The following is an 11,004-nucleotide window of genomic DNA, read 5'->3' on the forward strand; positions in this document are numbered from 1 at the left end:
AGAAAGACCATAGAGATGATCTAATGAAGCCAGACTGTTCATTTTACATATGAGAAAAGTAAGGCCCAGAGAGGCTAGTGACTCAGTAGTAAGTGAGAAGGGAGCCTTCAACCTCCTGGCTTGGTTCCCAGATCTAAGTCTCTTCCATTACTCCTTTAGGCTGCCTTTTATTTTCTCACTCAGACCTCTCACAGCTAATACTAATGATTAGCACAGTCCTCTTATTCTTCCTTCTTCTTTGGGGAAGTATGTGAAAGGGCAAGATACTGCAGGAGGAAAGAAGTCTTGGTCTTTTGATTGCCATGTGACGATAAAGAGTAGGAGGAAAACTATGCTGTGGTAAGGAAAGCAGCTAAACCACAGATGAGAGGTTCATCAAAAAAACATTTTGTAAATACCCTTTCTTACCCTTAAAATGTGGCAAATGCGATGCCTTAGATGTCATGCTAATGAGATGTAATCCCATACGGACAGTGTATAAAGCAAAAAGTATATTGAACAGACAAAAAATGAGAATAGTGACAAACTTAGTAGACTCCTTAAAATATCTATATCTCATGGTCTTTCTAGGTCAAATCCTTCTTTGGAAAGGTAGATCTTTACTTCTGCACAGCACAGAGCAAAGAGAATGCAACACCAGCCCTACACACAGCCTGAGCAGCCTTGTCACCTTCCCACTCCACAGTTTCTTTCTTAAAAAGCAGCAAATGTTAGCTTCTCCTTGGAGATGGGCAACAAAGCCCTTCTGAAATACTGCTGTTAGAAACCCGACAATTAGAAAAAACATTAACAGATTAAAGGCCAAAAACTATGTGATGATTTCAATAAATGCCAAGAAGCATTGTTGAAATACAAAATCTATTCCTTTTTTTAAAATTTTCTTTCAGCAAGCTAGTAATGGGAAGAAATTTTATTAAAATAAACTGTTGTAAAGGACCTACTAGATTTCTAAAGCAAAAATCATAATGGTAAAACCCTTGTTTCCAGACATTCCAATTAGCATTTTAATGCCTCACTCATATATGAATGAGTGGTCAATGATCCTTAGACATTTGGTTAAAACTTCTAACAAAATCAAAATGAGCAAGCATATAAGGAAAAATGCAAAAAGCCGAAGAAGAAATATAAAGAGGTTTTAAAAACTACCGATAGTAAGGAAGGGAGGGAAGAAGGAAGGAAGACAACATTCAGAGAACATAAAAAAGCTCTGAAAACTTAAATATATATATATATATATTATATGAGAAATAGAACAGAGCAAAAACAAGAGATATGTTGGAAGATAAAGCTGAGAAAATCTCCAAAAAAGTAGAACAAAAAATAAAAGGGTTGAAAACAATGGAGAAAAAAAGACAGAGAATCAATCCATGAGATCCAGTATCTGAATAATAGGAATTCTAAAGAGAAATCTCAAAGAAAATGTCAGGGAGAATATTATTGAAGAAATAATATAAGAAAATTCCCAGAAGTAATAAACATTGGCTTCCAATTCAATAACAAAACACAAAGGCATACCAAGGCACATCACTGTGAAATTTCAGAACACCCAAGACAAACAGAAGATTCTGTACGCTTCCAGAAAGGAAATCAGGTTACATAAAAATGGCATTGAACTTCAAATAGTAACATTTTAGCACATAATTAAAGAGGAAATGTCTTCAAATTTTTGAGGAAAAAATATTTTTAACTTAATACCTGAATTTAACCAAATTAGAAATCATATCTAGGGTGACACATTTCAGACATTTAGGGTCTCAAAAATGTTACTTTCCATGTGTCTTTCTAAGAAAGCTACTGAAGAATGTCTTCCACCAAAACAAGGGAGTAAAAAAAAAGAGGAAAACTTGAGATTCCAAAAACTAGGGATGAGAGAAAAGAAAGAATTCAAAGAACTTCCTAGATTGATGGCAGAGGCAATTTCAAAAAATACCTTACTGTTTTCAATCTGCAATTGGGAGTCTGTGGATGAGGAAGGCCAACTGTATGCCTTGATCTATAGCATTTTATGTAGGGAACTTGAGCATCTGTGGGTTTTGGTATCTGTGGCAGGATCCTGAAACCAATGCCCCTCAGATACCAAGGGACAACTAAGTTTTGGGGAAGTAAAAAGTTATACTTGGATTTTCCACTGCAAGGGGGATCGGTGCCCTTAACTTCTGCATTGGCCAAAGGTCAACTGTAAATTAAGGATTGGAAAACATTTGTCACAGTGGAATAGAAAAAAAAAAAAGATAGAGAAAGTTGGAAGAATACTGTTTCTGTAATATATGACTTAAATTATGTACATGTATTCATTTGATAAAAATTAAAGTGGAATCCAAAAATAAATCTAATATAAAATGTGTAAGGCATATGAAAAATTAAGCTATTTATAAAGGACATAAAAGAAAACATGAAAAAATACAAAAATAAGCAGAGATCCTGAAAAAGAGGGCTCCATATTGTATACCATCTCACAAATAGTATAAGAACCTCCCAACAGTGTACATTGTGTTTCCTTCTCCCAGTCTTTGTGCTGTTGTTTCTTATATTGTATAATCTATGTATGTTGTTATTCTAAAACCCACAATACATTATTATTATTTTAGCTTTAAATATTCAATTATCACTTAAAGGGATTTGTTTAAATACCATTTATATTTACGATCTATTTCTTCTTTCTGGTGTTCTTCATTCCCTTATGTCCATCCAGATTTACACCTAGTATCAATTTCTCTCTGTCTGAAGGGCTTGTGTGAACATTTCTTATAGTGCAAGTCGGCTGGTAACAAATTCTTTTAGTGTTTGTATATTTGAAGGAGTTTTTATTTTACTCTGCCTTATAAATTCTTTTTTTTTTTTTTTTAATATATCTTTATTGATTTCAGAGAGAGGAAAGGAGAGGGAGAGAGAGATAGAAACATCAATGATGAGAGAGTCATTGATCGAGCCCGCAACCCGGGCACGTGCCCTGACTGGGAATGGAGCCCTGATCACCTGGATCCTAGGTCGACGCTCAACCGCTGAGCCACGCCCGGCCGGGCTGCCTTGTAAATTCTAACAGCCTTGGCACCTCTGAATTCTGAGCTCAGTACCGTGAATTCAAGGAGCCCCCCAGACTCTATTCGGGTTCCCCTCCAATGCACTGCAGCTTGAAATTCTCTCTCTAGGTAGCAAACTGAAGCATCCTCATTTATTTTCCTTCTCTCAGTGGTCACAAGCCTGTGTCTAAAACCTGAAAATCATCTTTTTATACATTTTTGTCCTGCTTTTACTTGTTTAAGGCAAGGGGATAAATCTGGTTCCTGTTACTTCACCATGACTAGAATGTATAGATGTCAGTTGTCCCCAGATTAAACCATAAATTCAATATAAACCTAGTCAAAAGCCCACCAGATCTTTAAAAAGAAATTGAGCTGATTTAAAATTATAACAGAAAGCAAAAATGCAATCAAATAGCCAAGAAATTTTTGAAAAAGAACAATGAGATAAATCTGGCCCTATCTGGCATCTTATAATTTTATAATCCTAGAATAAAATAAAAGTGGTGTCATTTGGGAACAGGAATATACATATAGATTGACTGATGTTAGAAAAATTTGTGCAAGCATGGGGTCCTAAAGCTGAAGTTCATCAATGCTGAGTATTGGCAAAGACATGGAACAATCAGAACATAAACACTGCTGATAGTATTTTTAATTTTTATGATGATTCCCATTTATAGCAAGTTGAAAAAACAAAATAAAACAATACATTGATTAGGGTAATGTTTTATATTTTAAGCTGGATAGAGTGCACTAAAATATTTATTTTTCACAAGTTTTTGCACTGAACTTCTATATCATATTTCTATTAAGAAAAAATTGTTTGATATTTTGTTAAGTGATTTCTCAAATCCCTCCTAGCCCTGGTAAATCAAAGGGTTTTGATGTTATCGTTACGTCTTTCCACCTAGCTTTAATATTCTAGTTATCTGTGCATTCCCAAATTGGAAGCCTGAGAAGTATTATTATCTGGAACATGGATAACAGGCACTCTTTTTCTTTTGTAACAGCACCTTGAAAAACATCATTTTGTGCCTCTGCCTTTCTTCAAAGCATGAGAACAAAATGTTCAAGGTCAATGAAACAATTTATATCTTTTACCAAATGGGGGCAGGGAGAAAGAAAGAGAATTAGATAAGACGTAATTACCAAAGACCTTCTGATATATGAAAAGTCTGTTGGAAAATTAGTATCTTTCCAAAGTAAATCCTTTAGAAATCACTCTATTCTGTTGCTGTTGCATAAGCCAAAGATAAATTTAAAGAGGAGGAGAAATGAAACTGACCAGCTGAAGCTGCACTGTGCTTTCAGACTGTGCTTCTCTTTAGACATTACACATTTAGAAGACAAATTTGAAGCAAATAAAGTTTAATGTCACAACAACAAACTTTTCTACTTGTAGTGACAGAGACATTGCTAAAACACTAATAATGACAGTCACCTCAGCTAAAAACTCCTCTTACAGAACCACCTTTGGAATAATGAAATCTCTCTGACTTGAGCATGATATAAATCATTGGATTAAGAAAACATACCACAGCCCTAGCCGGGTTGCTCAATGGTTAGAGCACCGGCACGTGGACTAAAGGTCCAGGGTTCAATTCTGGTCAAGGGCAGGTACCTCGGTCGCAGGCTCATGTGGGAGGCTATCAGTCAATGTGTCTCTTCCACATCGAAGTTTCTCTCTCTGTCTCTCCCCTTCTCTTCCACTCTCTCTTAAAAATCAGTGGAAAAAGTATCCTTGGGTGGGGATTAACAAAACAAAAAACAAACGAGAACAAAAAAAGAGAGAAAACATGCCACAAACAATTACTCAAAACTTTTACAAGGAGATTATATTATATATTATTTATGATATATTATTTAATAATACATAGTATAATATTACATTGCATATTTTATTATTTTATTATATTAGTAATGATATTATTATATATGACAATTGTTAATTTAATATTAATATTATTTTATGAACTATAATAATAGATAATATATAATTATATTATTATTAATATACTATATAATTATTATATACTATATATAATATTATAATGTTATTATATTATATATAATGTATATTTTACAGGGTGAGGTAAAAGTAGGTTTACAGTTGTTCTTATGGAAAATAATACAATAATTAATAAATAATAATACAAGAATAAACTCTGGCCAGTGTGCTCAGTGGTTGTCAACCTATAAACCAGGAGTTCACAGTTTGATTCCCCATCAGGGCACATGCCCAGTAGGGTTTGTGCAGGAGGTAGCCAATCAATGACTCTCTCTCATCATTGATATTTCTGTCTCTCTCTCTCCCTCCCCCTTCCTCTCTATGAAATCAATAAAAACATATTTGAAAAAAAATTCTGTTTTGTGTACTCACAACTGTAAACCTACTTTTGCCCCACTCTGTATGTATTAGTATATGTAATAATATATATTATATACAACATTATACATTATATATATTACATATATATATATATAATTTAGTGTTGGGGCCCTATAGAAATTGTCCATTTCTGCAATATAAGTTATATTTGTTATATTTTTAAATATTATTCTCTCTCTCTAGCATAACTAAATCACCCCAATAACCCTTAATAAGATACATCAGTATTATTACTTCTTCTACTTCTATCCCCTTATCTTTTGGACCCAAAGTTCAACTAAATTTGTAAATAAATTGGATATTTATATAAATGTCACTTATAGGTTCTACCTGAAATTTCTTATACCTTGAGCCTTTGTTAAACATTTACTTGCTACACTGTTTCAGAGAAATCAAGAGCCAAAAACCTTGCTGTTTTAAACTAAATTGAAAAAAGACCCTTTAATTATAATTCCTTATCAATAGCACTTTATACACCTGAAACTGAAGTTCATATTCGTTTTAAATTGTATTTCCCCTTGTTTACCCATTTCTATGGCAATGGGAAAAGGAGGCTGGTGGTTTGTAAATATTTGTGAAAGCAAAGATAAGTTGCTGACAACCTGCGACTTCCTTGTTCACAACACAGACGTGGTGCTTTCAGGTCTGCACAGCCAAAGGTGTGTGCTCAGTGTAGGAGTCCCCACCTATTTTTTATTTTCTATTATTATTTTTTTCTATTACTATTTTCTACTACTATTATTTTCTATTTCTATTTTTTATTTTCTATTGCCTCTATCCCATTTGAAATACTTGATTAAACCATTGTCATTTTCCTGTCAATTGTTTTGCCCTTTTGCTCATTTTGACATCATACTGACCTTTAAAATTGAGAGTCCTCTGTAAACAAAAATGAAATTTGGAAGCAGCAGCAGCGTCCTTACTTTCCTGACAGCTACTGAGAGGGAGAGAGAGCTAGTGGTAAGGTCCCCCAATACAGTTCAGTTGTACAGTTGCTGAAGAGAAAAAACGTTTTTGATCTTCTTGAAAACATCAGCCTAGGTGTGTGTCATGTTTATGCTCTATTGTTACATCCTTAATTTCGGTGTTTGTTCTAAAATCAATGAAAAATTTTAACTGTAAGTTCATGTAAATAAAGTATAATAAAATCAACCTGAAAGGAAAAATCAAAGTAATAGAGTAAATTAAAGTTATTAAGCATATTTTCTGGAATGCTAATATGTTCTAATATAAGTTAGATCTACCCATCTTGAAAATTGCCATTTAAATGGTAATATTTCCAAGTAGGTATAAGAAAGTGGGACTGAAAGAATAGATGTACAGAAAGAAGAAAAAAAAACAAAAACTTGATGGTCTTTTCAACCCCCTTTTGGTGTTCATTATAAAGCAGACATCCAGTTCACACTACAGTTTTAAATAAACAAAATGATATAGTTTATAAAATATTAGGTACAGTGTTTGGGGCCTGAACTTTAAAAAACTGTACTTGGGAAAATATTCAGCATCTTTTCAAAAAAATTATATGAAAGATTTTGAAAAAAATAAAATATTAGGTACAATATAATCCAATCATATTTTTAACTACACATTTAAAAAAAAATTTACACATACATGAGCAGAAAAAAGTCTGAAAAATATATATATACACAAAATAGGTATTTTGGTTATGGGATTGTGCATATTTTATCTTTTTTAATTTTCAAAAGTATATATATTCAAATTATATATATATTTTACAATATATATATACTTATCAAATATTCTCTATATTGTATGTATAAATATTTGCAAAGTAAGGTATCATTTTATTGTGGTCAAGAGGATCCTAGGTTAAACTTGGAGAACTCTGACAATTTACTTCATTAATTAATTTATTCAACATATTCTTTTGTAGCATTTACCATATGTAAAGCCCCCTATAGGGGCCAGGGGCACAGTATAAGACACAGGACACATGACAGTCAAGTCCCAGATCCATAGAACTCTATTCTCTCCCAACATTGTCTAGGTTATTTCAACAACCATCTGTTGAGCAACGTGTAGGTGCAGAAGCGTGTGTTAGATCCTTAGAGGAACAAAAATAAAAGGGATTGGGGAGAGGGAGATGGCCTTAAGTACGGTATGATCCAATTATAATGGAAAGGCCAAAGAAACACTGAATGTGCATGAATGGTAAGAGCTCATACTTAAGTAGTGCTCACTATTAAGATCCATTCTAAGTATGTGTATTGACTCATTCAGTTCTCACAACAGTCTTAGCTAGTAAAAGGCAGAGCTAGAATTTGAACCCAGGCAGTCTGGCCCCAGCACCCATGTTCTAAGCCACTACCCCAAACAAGAGAAACAGGTTGGCAAAGAAGAGAAAGGAGAACATTTCAGAACAGAGAAAAAGATGTTAGCGCATTTAGAAGTAAGCCTGTGGGAGGAACGTGCCTGGCAAAGGGCAAGGCTTTATAGAAGATGTACGAGTAACACACAGTGATGAAAATTAAGTAATGGGAGTCTGGGATCTTTCCCCTAAAAATTACTAGGTATGGATAGATTAAAAGCAAAGCTAAAGATGAGAAAAATCTGATGGAAGAATTTGAAGCAAAGCGGGTTGCAAACACACCAGAAACTAAAGAAATTTTGTTTTGACATATTTTCTAGTGATCAAAGTTGAGAAACTAAAGACAGGGAGACCAAGTAAAAATATACAGGCAGGAGATAAGTAAGAATGGAAAGGTGAGCCGAGCCTCTGGGGGACAGAAATGACAAAGTTCAGGGACTGGCCAAGCAAGAACACAAGGCAGCGCTTTGAGAAGAGCAGCTGATGGTGGGAACAGAGGGAAAGCAGAACTTTCTGCAGAAATGACTTGGACAGTGTAGACTGACCAGCCAGGCAGCTGTTGTACAGCAGAGACACCAGAAGTCTGGCAGGAGGAACGGGAGCTATGGGCAGATGCCTGGACAGTGCCAGGCTCATCAAATAACGTGAAGACACTACAATGAAAAGAGGTGTGGACAGTGAAATCTCATCTCCAAACGAGGAGTCAGGAGTCCAGAAGGGAAAAGTAAATGGAGACAGAAGGAGGAAACTATCAATGCTAAGACAGCCCAGATCCAAAGGAAGACCTTAAAGTTTTAAAAAATCAGTGTTTAATATTTATTTGTTTCACACGTCTTCCCTAGAATATGAAATATGTCATTTCAGAAGCTTATTGGGATGTTAAACTACATGAACTGCCTTTGTTAAAAATAGAAAAAGTTGAATGCTGAGGTAAATTGACTTTATGAAAAAAAAAACCTATAATTGCAGTGCTGTTAATCACAAAACAAAAGCATGACAGTAACAGCTTTTCTTGGAGATTTCCCAAGTCAAAGCATGTAAATCGCATGTGAATATCACTGCTTTTTCGAATCACATGCTGATCCGTTTATGTTACTAAGCCCCACAGTTCAAAGATATTTAACATTAAGACACAAGACCGTTTCTGCTCAGCAGAAATACAGTGCAGAGAAATTACTCCAGAACATCTCTGGTTCCCACTCCTTGGGCAGATCAGGCTCGTGCTACAAATGGCTTCTGCAGGACTGAATGTGACCGGGGAGGAAACAGCCATTGAAAAGCATCCCCTGGTACTACCCTGGAACACAAAGAGCCATCACATTCAGGATAAAATAAAAGAGGATCCTTTTACAATGGAGATCTCAGAGTCTAGCATCAGACATTTAGTTACTTAAGAATCATTTAATTTTTGTTAAAGGCTTACCCAATTAAAAAAACACAGCAGAGAAGAAATCTTTGCAAATATACAAATTTCTTTTATAATGATAGTCAAAGTGCCTGTAGGCTTTTTCAGTCTTTAGGGTTATCACAGACAAGCAAAAAAGGTTTCAAATTTTAGTTGTTCCCAAGAGTGTTCTTTTCTCCCTCCAGCTGTTTACTTACTGATCATCTATAAACCAGTTAGTAAAAGTGTTTATAGAGGGAGAGTAACTTATGGCACCCCACCCCGGCAGAGTTTCATTTCATAAGATGCTCGTGACCAAGCAGACGTGATCAACCAAGCCCTTTAACAACCCCCAAAAAGACACCATGACCCATTCACTCCTGACAGGCCACACTCTTTACAGCCTCTGTTCTATATAGCACTTTGGATCCCTGCTAAACTGTTATTTGTTACAAAGCATGCTTTTGCTATGACAGATGCCCCCAACCCCTTCTCCCCACTGAGCTCATGGAATCACAGCTGTGTTGTACCATAAGTACAGTGTTGTTAAATCTTCGCTTTGTTTAATTATTCAAGTTGGTTCCACCACAGAATTAAACTGCCTGGGGATATTACGTGATTTCAGCACAAACAACGCACATGACCATATAGATGCCAACCCTTGCCAAGTATCTACAAGGACACCACTTCTCACTCACAGTGGTAACTGACAACACCCCCCCTAATAACTAGAAGCAGAGCTAGACAGAATAGTTTAATCAGGAGTTTGCCTTCACACAGTATCACAGTCCTTCAGGCTGGGAGCCCTTTTTTGTTCAAGGTTAGCATAAATCAGAAGCTCAACCAAGAAGTTACCTCCTCAAAACTCAGGATCTGACCAATTAATGAACCCTAGCCTAGTTCAAGGTTGTAGCTTCCTGAATGTAAGAGAAATGTCAGGATCAACTTTATCGTCTGAACTTTACTTTTTACTTTTTCCCAAAGTACTTTCAGAAGCATAGATAAGTGTTCATCTGTAAGCTGGACATTGTGCAGTACTCTGGCGGGGTTATGATAAGACTAACTGGCAGTGTTTATTCTCTTTCATCCCATGAAATTTTTTAAAAAGTAGAATTTTAGGAGAGGAAAGAGACTTTAGAGATAGTCTAGTTAGGCCTAGCTAGAGCCCCTCATTTTGCCAAGAGGAAACTGAGGCCCAGAGTGGTAGAGTAACTGGAAAGCATCACACAACTAAGAAGCAGCAGAGCTCCTACTATCTCCTAATCCAGCCTCTACCTCCAGCCACTGAAGAAAACCAAAGGAGGCCCTTTTCTATCGTCTCACCCCGCTCTCTGTGTCTGCACTTGGGCAGGGGCCAGTGTCCCTCTCTCGAAGAGAAAGAAGACTTAACTGCGCAGTCTCTCTGCTGTGTTACAGTGTAAACTGTGGGCGAGGCGAGAGTAGGGAGGAGGAGGGGGCAACTTTGGAAAGGTCATATTTATAGGGCAGAGTGCCTCCCAAATCCCTATAACATCCTGGTGCCTCAGTGTCTACAGGCTAAAAAATCAGTGCATAGAAAGGGACTTTTCTTGGTCAGCCCGTAACTAGGAGCGCAGCTGCACTGGCCGCCGCACAATTCTCTAGGAGCAACCAGGCATCGGGCCAGCGCCTCTGAGAGCTGATGGGGCTGCGGGGAGCTGACTTCCCTCCACACTTGGAAAGATGCATTACTTAAGCTCTCCCAGGCTCACAGGGGAGAAGCAGATTAAGAAGCTAGAGAAATTGAACTCAAAAATACCTTTTCACCAGGCACAGCCATCATTTCTCAGTGCTGGATTAATTTACAGAGAAATATTGGGGGGGAAACAGAGATGTTTGGTGTAATGCACAGTCTCAATAT

Source organism: Miniopterus natalensis, chromosome 5, assembly GCF_054644295.1.
Source record: "Miniopterus natalensis isolate mMinNat1 chromosome 5, mMinNat1.hap1, whole genome shotgun sequence".
Taxonomy (NCBI): domain Eukaryota; kingdom Metazoa; phylum Chordata; class Mammalia; order Chiroptera; family Miniopteridae; genus Miniopterus; species Miniopterus natalensis.